We start from the raw sequence: 10,745 nt of genomic DNA, 5'->3' as shown, positions 1-10,745 counted from the left end.
GCCGGGCGCGCGCGTCCCCACCCCCTCTTCCCCGCGGGCGGCGGTCCGGCCCCCACCCTCCCCCTGCGGCCGGCGCACGGGCCTGGGGGGCGGGGCGGGAAGACGGCGGCTGGGAGTATTTTCAGTTCCGCCTACAATCGCCCATTCCCTCTTCCCCTCCCAGCCCCCTCCATCCCATCGGAAGAGGAAGGAACAAAAGGTCCCGGACCCCCCGCATCTGACGGGGCGGGACCTGGTGCTTCCGTGCAGGTAAAGCCTGGGCGCCCGTGAGCCTCGGGCTGGGGGTGTGTTTGTGTTTGGCCGCGGCCGGGGCGCTGGGCCGTTGTCACATGGCCACGGTGGGGGTTGGGGTGTGGCGAGGTCGGGGGACGTGGGTGTGCCTGCTCGGGCGTGCGGGATCGGGGGGCCGGGAGGGTAGGGGTTCTGCATCTCGGAGCTCCCCGCCAGCCCGGCTCCGGGCGGGGGCCGCCCGCGTCCCTTCCCTCCCGCGGCCGACACTCTCCATAGTTTGTGATTCTGATTTTTAAAGCCGAAAGACTAGAGCTCTTGTTTCAGGAGTTGTTGGGAAGCCGTGTTAGGAGCGTGTGATACTTTGCTTCCACCTTTCCCCCTTTTTTTTTTGTCTTGTAATCTTTGTTAACCGTGGTAGGCTCGGGTTCTGAATTGCTTGTGTGTACTCGCGCGCACACACGCACAGGGCTCGTGCTGTCGAGATCATCCTTTGCTCACTTGTGAAAGTTCTGTGAATGGAGCCCATTACTTTTCATCACACGGCTTTAGAAAGCACGCTAATTGATTTTATGTATTTCAAACTTGGTTTTCAAAATTGCAGCTTTAATTATTTTTTTCTCTTGTGGGGGATACTGTCCTTGGGATTGGTACTGTTTTTGTCTTTTACTTACTTAACCTTACGTTATTATGGTTTCCTTTTGATACTTAACCAAAGCAAAGCAACCTAAGTTGCTTTTGTTATTCCTTCTTCTCGATCCTTTAAATGCTAAATACTACCAGTTTGTTGTGAATCAAACCTTTATTTAGAACAAAAATCTCTAGGTGAGACGAATTTGAAAGTAGCACTTTCCATCAGTCATGTCTTATTCGTTACAATTTGGAATATCCTAAATTTTGGTGTGTTAAACTTTTAAAACGACATAAGTAAAATAATTGTTAATACAGTAGATACAGAAAAAAAGATCAGACAAACTTATTTGGAGTAATTACGTCTTCTCAAAAATGGCTCCTGAAATGCGAATTAATTTCCAAAATTCCTTTTCATTTTTTTCTCCTGATTTCTTTTGAATTGAACCTGTACCACTGATAGAAAGGGTGTTTATCTTGAGCCTAATAAGAATTAATTTGCTCTATTATGCTAAAAATGTATTTGCAATTATTCTACTTTTGACCCTCTTTAAAAAAGTTTCCCTCTTATAGAGAGGTCTACGTCAAATAGTTAAATGAGGTTTGAATAACGGATGAGTTATTGAAGCAAAGGTAACACAGAAATGGGAGAAATAATGTAAAAATGGATATCATAAATGTATCAGTTTGAGGGTTTTTTTCATTTGCCTTAAAAAAAAACCTGTGCAGGATATTTAAAGAATTTCCTCCACAAAATGGTTATTTAGCAAGCGTATATATTACATTCAGAAAGCAACACTGATTTTATTTTTAAAGTTCCTTAGTTTTTGCCATAAACTTAGCTGTGGTAGTAAATATAAATAATTTGCATCTTTGGGCATTTCTAAAGGGAGCGCTTCCTTATACTCTTAATGTTAAAATCTGTTGGATTAAATTGAGTTTAAAGAAGTTCGTTGACCAGGTTTAATTAACATCGTATGATTGGAAGCATTCCTTTCTGGGCTTTTTGTTAGTAAGAAATTGCTCTTAGAAAGAGCTTGGTTTTTGTATTTTGTAGCTAAACCTTCTAAAGTGATTTTAAATTGTAGATGTTCAACAATAGTTTGGTTTTTCAAGGTTGTGACCTATCAGTACCTGGTTGTAAGTGGTCAATTCTTTACACAATCTATAAGGTCCCTGAAATCGTCTTGTAAGAAACTGTGCAGGGTAATTTCTTGTTTGTGGCTTGTCATGGCTTGGTATGTGTTTTAACTTTTAAGTAGGAATATTGGGGATGGTTTTGTGTATTTCATAAGTTCTCTCTAATAGGAACAAAGGTTGTTTCTACTTCAAGATGGCAAGAGGTCGTACCTTTTTCATTTTTATATTATAAGTATTAGAATCATTTTGCTATAATCTTTTTACTTCACATTGTGGGAAAATCTGAGTGGGGTAAAAACACTCAATTTAGCAGCATAAACTGCTGGTCAGATATCTGTTGAATTTTTCATTCTGTGAATAGTGTCAGTTTTGACTTTTAGGTCTAAAAGCTTTCCATATCCTTGTTTAGTTTTGTGGTTTAGGACTCCATAAGCCTCAGTTTGAAGTGGTTTTATTATATACATGTGTTTTTGTAATGCATATAAAAGCTGTATTTAGTGGAGATGGAGGTTTATTCATATTCTTGGGACGAGTCATTTTTCGAGGGTGGAGAGGGGCATGTCTTTTAGATCCCTTGACTTTTAATGGGAATAGAAGAGCCATTTTTAGGTTCTTAGTTTCTGTAAGAGGAAAGATGTTTTCCACTCTGAGCATTACTAGGATATGTCAGAAAATGTGAAATATAGAGAACTGAAAACCAGTTCAGGAGAGGTTATGCATTTAATCAGCAATAATGTGTATTTATTGAACAGGCAGCATTTGTTCAAAAAGCTTTTTCTGTGTGTCAGGCCCTGGACTAGGCAATAAAGTATGTAACAGCAAATAAGTACACCCCTGTGTTCCTTAATGGAATTAGAAAAGTGGAAACTGCTCATGTCCTCTGCCGCATTCCCCAATGTTTAGAGTAAGCAAATGATGTTAATGTACAAATTGAGGGAGCATGCAGTAAATTCGTTACTTGAGCCGGTTCCTAAAGTGTGCTTGCATTGCTTTCTATCAACTGTAGAGGACAGCACTAGGGAAGATGTGAAATGTTAACTCAGAGTGTAACTGGGAACAATCAGTGTATTTTGAGAGTGGGCAGGAGGGCCTGTCACCATTTTTGTACAGTTTGTACAAAATGAAGAAATGGTCAGTCTTTCAGAAACACGTTTGATGTTTGTTGCTGAAAAATATACATCACTTAACGTGGCTTTACTTTGATTATCCATTGCCCTTTAGTTACAGAATCTGGTTAAGGAAAGATAGCAAACTTGAATCAGTTAGGTTCCAGTGAAACGATCAGGAATAAAATGTAAAAACAATTAGTTAAACCAAAAATAAGGATTGGGCACCAGTCTCTCCTAGTGGAAAGGCCTTGGATTTTGGAGTCGGACAGCCCTAGGCTAATACTTGGTTTCTCAGTTATCATTTTGGGCAAGTTAATTAACTCCTGAGTTTGGTTTTCTGACTGTAAGGATTGAGTGATCATGATTAAAGTACCTGGAACATTGCCTGAGACATAAGGGTCCTCCCAAATATCTCCTCTCTTGCTCTCTTCCACTTGTGGGTTTCGGTTATTTGGACTCTTTCTAATCCCTATGATTTGCCTGCAGTGTTATCCTTGACCTACTATAAAATGCATTTGAGAAGCAGACTGTAAGCAGCAAAGGCCTGGGGTAGCCAAATTGTTCAAGTCCATACCTTAAAGTATAGGAGAGCCTTTGAGACCCTTCTTCAGAACCTGTTGACATTTATTTAAAATATTTCTAACAAGTAAAGTTATGTGGCTTCTAAACCCACAGTAGATGATAAACAAGTAGATTATGGATAATGTGGGAGGTTTAAGGAGGGTATTGGGAGTAGGTAGGAGGATGGGGAACTGTTAGCCTGCTGTCTGTCTTAAGAAAAAACAGATAACAGCCTGGTGAGGATAATAGAGATAATCTACAAGACACAAAAACAAATGTTCAAAGCCTGACTAGCATGTCTGGGGCTATTCAGTGCAGGGCCAGACCTGAAAGCATAGTAATGATGAATGTTCATCAATTAGCTTAAAACATGTTTGGGAGAGTTTTTTTTTAAGAGTGCAGTAGTCTACATAATATACTTTTGACTGTCATTCAGGATGATTAACAGTGTTTTTAAAGGGGTAGAACATTGTGCTATAGAGAACAATTTATTTCATGAAAGATCCATAGTATCTATAATAACCAAGATGTTTTTCATTTGTTTTGTCATTCAGACCCTTGCTTCCAGACTGAAAACCCTTTATGCTAGCCTGCTTAGTAAGGAAAGGCAATCTAAGTGGTATAGCACCCTATGCCACACCTTCTCTTCAGAGTAAGTTTTTTTGGTCAGTCTGTAGTGTGTCATGTAAAACTTTTCACTCAGACTATGAGATAGAATATGCTAGAGATTTCCAGGATGGAGCAAGTGTGGACGGACAGTTGGCCAGTCTCTCTGTTGGGGGTTCTTGCCTCTTATATGTGACTTCTGCCCAATACTTGCTTTGATATATATATATATATATATTTTGGATTCTCCTTTCTACCTCAGGGTTACTTTCTAAATCATCTACTCTACCAAATAATTATTGATGACCTTGTAATATATAGCCTTGGCTATTAAAAAAATGAGATTTTTTTTTAGCAGTAGTTCAAAAGTAATTCATCCTTTTTCATTAAAAAAAATGCCCAGTTAGTTGTCACTAATCAATTTGATCATTTCTCCAGATTGGTATAATTGTGATGAGTTCAGTTAGGACATACTTCAGTGCTGATTTTAGATTCACATCTCAAAGATAGCTCTTAGCTTCAATCCAGCAATTTCATGAAGGGAGAATGTAATTTTGCCAAGCCATGTAGATTTAGACATTGCCTCTAGTTTGGCCAGATAGCCAGAAATATTAGCGTAATTCTGTGATTTACACACTTGTCTTATATTCTAGAGTGTGGTGATTTTCCTTTAGCTCAGTGGATTCCCTTATTTGTAACTGAGCCAGGATGATAGGGCAGGTGCTTGGTAATTTAGATGTATCTTCAGGTTCGTTCTCTTAAGAAAACAGAAATCCTACAGTGATTCGTTCTCGTTAAAATTTGTGAATTTACTGTGAAATTATCACTAATTTTTCCCAGTAGCTCTGTATTGTTTCAAAATCTAAGATTACATTGGCTTCAACAATGTAGAGCAGTGATTGTAGACTTTAGTTTGCTGTCTGTTCAGTATACACCTGTCTAGTTTGTATCTGAAAACCTGCATTTTCTTGATTAATCTACAGTGCCCTACCTTTCTTCCTCTCTTGGAGGTAGGGAGATAGTTTCAGGTTTAATGTATTCAGTTAATAAGGAAGAATAATCTTGGGTGAACCACTAGAAGTCCGTCTGTTCATTACCTTAAGTCTCTTGGTTTTTTTTGACTGTTGATCTGAAGAAGTAGCATAGCAAATCTGTGATCTTGTAATTTACCTGCATTTAAAAAGTAAACTTACGTTTTCATATGCTGCTTCAGCTACTTCCAAAAATTCTATAAAGAGATAATGGTTAAAGTCTTGTAAATATTAAGAATATTGTCCATCTTAATCACATCTTTCATTTCAAAATGTGGGCAGTGAATCTGATTTGCAGAGTTGACAGTATAAACTCCTATAAATGGTGCAATGGAAGCTGGGCTCGTGAACTTTCTCCCTTGACTTGAATCAACTGTTGAAACTTTTTTGTTGACTAGAGATGCTTTACCTGTGACAGCGAACGTAAATTTTCCATGTTTAGATCAACTTTTTAAATACTTAATGGACAGGTGGTTAGGTTGTAGTTCATGTTAACCTGTCACTTAAGCTTTTCCTTTTAAAGTATTATTACTGTCATGAGGGTCCAGCTTTGGCCAGAGGTTTGTGCATTGGCCATTTCTGCTCCAAATCAGTACTTTTCAGATTTAAATTACACACATACCTGCACACACAGCAGCAACCAGAAAGCCTTAAAAAGAGAACTGTTCTTCAGAACCTGAAAATGTAAAACTGATAAAAAGGACTAATTCTCTTTTGCAGGAGGGAGAATGGGCAGTTGCTGAAGCCCTGCAGATCAGTTTTCCTTTCATTCTTAACCCCAGGAAGCCTTTGAAGCACCACTGAGGGACAATGTCTTAGAGAAATCTTTGCTGTAGATCTGCAGTGTCTAATAGGTAGCTGTCAGCTATATGTGGCTATTTAGCATGTGAAATGTGGGTACTGTGACTGAGGAACTGAATGTTAAATTTTATCTAATTTTAATTAATTGTAATCTAAATTTAGGTAGTCATATGTGGCTAATGGCTGCTATATTGGACAGCACAGATAAAGGACGTTTCCATCATTGTAGAAAGTTCTTTTGGACAGCACTGCTCTAGACCTTGCTTTAATTGAACTTTTATAGCCTGAGGACTACCCCTGTGATTTGATTTGAGTGTTAGATGCTGTTCAAAAGAGGGTTCAGGAGAGCCACACTGGGAATTTGAAGGGCGAGTGGAATACTTAATATTTATGCTGATTTGAATCTGGGCCTGTATAGTCTCCCAATAACTGCATTTTTATAATCTGGGAATGATAAATTAGTGTTTAAGTTGAGTGTTTCCATGCTGATTATAGAACTATGGAGTCCACACAACTCATTAAAGGTGAAAGCAGTATAATTCTTATGTAAGGAACAGGTAGTCTCTTTACTCAGCAGTCCCTATGTAGTGAAGACTTTTAACTGAACCTAATGACTTGCTTCTCGGGTTAAATTCAGATTCTCACATTCAGTTCTGACAGTCCATAAAATTAAACACATGAAAGTTTTGTTTGCTTTTGTTTAAAAGGCACATTACCCATCATTGTCCATGGGGCCAACTTAGGTTTCCAGTTGGCAGTGTCTTTTCTTAGTAGCTTACAACTTTGGAAAGAACATAATTATAGTGAGAATTGAGAAATCTGTTTTTTAAAAATTAGTTTTTAATGTATTTTAGTGGTTTTTTTAAATGCTTCCTATTTGGTTACTAATGATTTCTTTGACTAAAACAGTTGTGAAATCCTAAGTCACTAAGTGATGCTGCTTTTTTCTGTACTTCGTATGATATGTTTGAACATAAATTGCCAAAAATCTAATACAGTATTTATATTAATTTCCAGTGGGACCTCAGGTATTCGGTATGAAGCAGCAACATCATATTTCAAGTATTTTATGTTGAAATATTTAACTGTGATTTTCTTTGGAAATAAAAATTCATATAGGTATTTGGGGAATATTTTATTTCTCTGGTTTGAAGATACTTGAAATTTCCCTCTATGCCTCTTAAAAAACAATCTACATTTGCTTTCTATATTTAATCACTTCCTTTGTTCTCGAGTTCAACTTTGAAAAGTGTTATTTGCTACCCTTTTTCATTATAGGGTTACTTCAAAAAGTTCATGGAAAGATTTGTATTATCTTTTAATTTTATTTTGCCATGAACTTTTTAAACTTCCCTCGTATTCTGCTTCCTGCTGCCCTTCCAGATGAACTGCCAAGTTTAACCTAATAGTTTTTTCTCAGTGATCATACTACTTTCTTCACTGTTTGCCATTACTAACTATACTCTTTATCTAAATTTCTTAAAATGACACAAACACACTTGCTAGGAGAGACACATATTAGGCCCATTTCTCCTACTTCAAACGTGGTAATGTTGAATAACACATAAGACAAGTTTTCTCTTATGTATATAGTTGACCTTGACAGAGAAAGAAAGGGCCCAGATACTGAAAACTTAGAAAAATCGGCCAGTGTTAAGGAAAAGCTGGTCTTAGGAAGTTTACTAGAGATAGTATCCAGAATATGGGGATGAGGTTGCAGTATTATTGGAGAAAAGGAGACAGAACTCTGGGAACTGTTTGCTTAAAAAAAATGTCACATCATTGAAACATTGAAGGAAAAGCTGGTCTTAGGAAGTTTACTAGAGATAGTATCCAGAATATGGGGATGAGGTTGTAGTATTATTGGAGAAAAGGAGACAGAACTCTGGGAACTGTTTGCTTAAAAAAAATGTCACATCATTGAAACATTGATGGCAATTGGGGCAAAGCCTCAAACCCCTATATGGAGGAACTAGAAAAACACTAGTCTTTAGAAGGATTTCAATATCACAGGAAGGCAAAGCAGGGTAAGTAAAAAGAGGTACACAGCTAGACGTGAAATGGTGAATTTTTGTATAGGTAATAAAATGTTGTAATTCAAAATGCAAAGGGTACACAGTGAAAAATCTCTTTGTGAGCCTGTCTTTGCCACCCAGTTGCCTTTCCAAAGGCAAGTAGTGTTACCAGGTTTTTGTGTATTGTTCCAGAGATTTTATGCATATGTGAGCAAAGAATAAAATTACAACAAAAGTAGTTTAAAGGTCTCAATTGGCTTTATTGCAATTCTAGAATCAGGCAATACGTTATTCCATAAAATAGAGTAAGTGTTCCAATGAGCTGAGCAAAAGAGGTTGATTTTAAAGACTGAAAAAGGCTGAAGAAAGCAGAAACAGAAAAAAAAAAAAAAGGCAGGGGGATTGTTCATTTCAAAGTTACTTTCCTTGTAAGGTGGGGACAGGAAAACAGAACAATAGAAAAATAACTGACTAGTTAACATCAGTCTATCTCTTTTGTGTGAGAATTAAAGCAGAGGGAACTTCATTATTATGTCTATTGAAGATTTAAACTAATCTGTTTGGGAAATTGGCTGTTATTTCTTTCTCCTGATTCCTCTTTCTCTTTTTTTTTAAAAGATGACTGGTAAGGGGATCTTAATCTTAACCCTTGACTTGGTGTTGTCAGCACCACACTCTCCCAAGTGAGCCACGGGCCGGCCCTCTCCTGATTTTTCTGAAGGTTGGACTACAACATCAGTGACCTGAAACTTAGCAGAGGTGATTCCATATTGGTGTTTAGTCTGGTTTCTTGGGACCTAGTTCAAGAAGTTGGTCCAATACAGTGGCCTCCTATAATTTTATTTAACACCCTTTTAATACAAATGGTCGTGTATTTCACTTAGTAGTACATCTTGTAAGTTATTCCATGGCAGTACATATTCAGTGTTTTTTCTTTTTCTTTGGGTTGAATAATACCCTTTTGTATGGGTGTCTAGAATATATTTTATCCGTCCTCTATTGATGGACATTTACGTTATTTCCACTCTTGTGGTATTAAAAACAATGCTGCAACAAATAACCTTGTTTATACATCATTTTGCACCTGTGCAGATATGTCTATAAGATAGATTTCTAAAAGTAGGCCATATCTACATTTGTAATTTATTTTTGGAATGTGCTTTACTTATTTTTTAACTAGGTAATAAATACATACACGTCGTACAAAATTCAAAAGGAAGAAAATAGTAAATAATGAAAAGTAAGTATTCCTCACATCTACTGCCTCCTGCTGCCCAAATCTGCTTTCCAGAAACATGACCACTATTACTAGCTTCTTGTGTATCTTTCTGGAGCTACTCTGTCTGGTGTAATAGCTGCTAGCAACTAGCCACATGTGGCTGTTGAGCCCTTGAAATATAGCCAGTCTGAATTGAGATGGGCTGCAAGTGTAGATACATAGTAGATTTCTAACTTAGTACAAAAAATAGTACTTAAAATCTCAATAATTTTAATGCTGATTGCATATTGAAATGATAATATTTTGGATATATTGGGTTAAAAAATAAAATTATTAAATTATGAAAAGATTAATATAGTTTTATTTCTTCCTTTTCAATCTGGAGGCCTTTTATTTTATTTTCTTTCCTAATTGCACTGGCTAGAAACTTCAGTACAATGTTGAATAGTAATGAAAAGATTGAATATAATTTTATTGTTTCTGATCTTTTGGGGAAAACATTCAGTCTTTCACCATGATCTTATCTATAGGTTTCATAGGTGAATTTTAATCAGGTTGAAGAATTTCCCTTCTATTCCTATTTTTTTAGTGTTTTTGTCATGAAGTGTTATGGTCTGAATGTTTGTCCCCCCCCCGCCAATTCATATGTTGAAATCCTAACTTCTAATATGATGGTATTAGGAGGGGGGCATTTGGGAGGTGATTAGATCATGAGGATAGAGCCATCATGCACGGAATTAGTGTCCTTATAAAAGAGACCCAGGGAGCTCTCTCACCCTCTTTCCTTGGCAATCTGCAGCCCAGAAGAGGGCCTTCACTGGAACCCAATCCTCCTGGTACCCTAACTTCCAGCCTGCAGAACTGTGAGAAATAAATTTCTGTTGATTATAAGCCTCCCAGTTCATGGTACATTGTTATAACAACCTGAACTGACTAATGCACACATATTTTTACTTTTTAAATGTGGCTAATAGAATGCTTACAGTTAATATGTGGCTTGCGTCCTATTGCTATTGGGCAGCACTGGTCTAAAGAAATTCCATGCCTCTAAAAACATGTATGAATATGAGAATTCTTTTACTCAGTCAAAAAATTTTTTCTTTTGTATTGTAATCTGTGGGATCAGAAATCTCTTGTTAAAATATTGGTAAAAAGAGAGGTACTAGGCTGTCTTTACTCCCTCTTGTTCACTCTCATCCGTTTTCTATTACCATATGAGTCTCATCAGTGAAAGCGATGCTTTCATTGACTTTTATGGTATTTGTTCACTTTGGAGAGAAGCATGGCATTATTTTTTTAAAATTAATTTATTTTTTATTGGAACATAGTTGATCGTACATATCTGTGGGGCATAACATTGTGGCATTATTCTTGGCTCCACACTTTTGAACGTGCACCAGCTTGC

At 37.4% G+C, this 10,745-nt stretch overlaps 1 protein-coding gene across 1 annotated transcript in view; it reads left to right on the top strand.

Moving 5' to 3' along the window:
- Positions 1–66: 66 nt before the first annotated feature.
- The window catches only part of SMAD2 (SMAD family member 2), an 85,648-nt gene continuing 74,969 nt past the window's right edge, over positions 67–10,745 (top strand). The window contains exon 1 of the mRNA XM_008578659.1: positions 67–249. The gene's annotated coding sequence lies outside the window, so the exon portion shown is untranslated. The remainder of the gene's footprint in view (positions 250–10,745) is intronic.

This window comes from Galeopterus variegatus, unplaced genomic scaffold (genome assembly GCF_000696425.1).
Source record: "Galeopterus variegatus unplaced genomic scaffold, G_variegatus-3.0.2 Scaffold1736, whole genome shotgun sequence".
In the NCBI taxonomy this organism is placed as follows: domain Eukaryota; kingdom Metazoa; phylum Chordata; class Mammalia; order Dermoptera; family Cynocephalidae; genus Galeopterus; species Galeopterus variegatus.
Note: the sequence above shows the minus strand (reverse complement) of the source record. Positions and strands in the feature narration are given on the sequence as shown.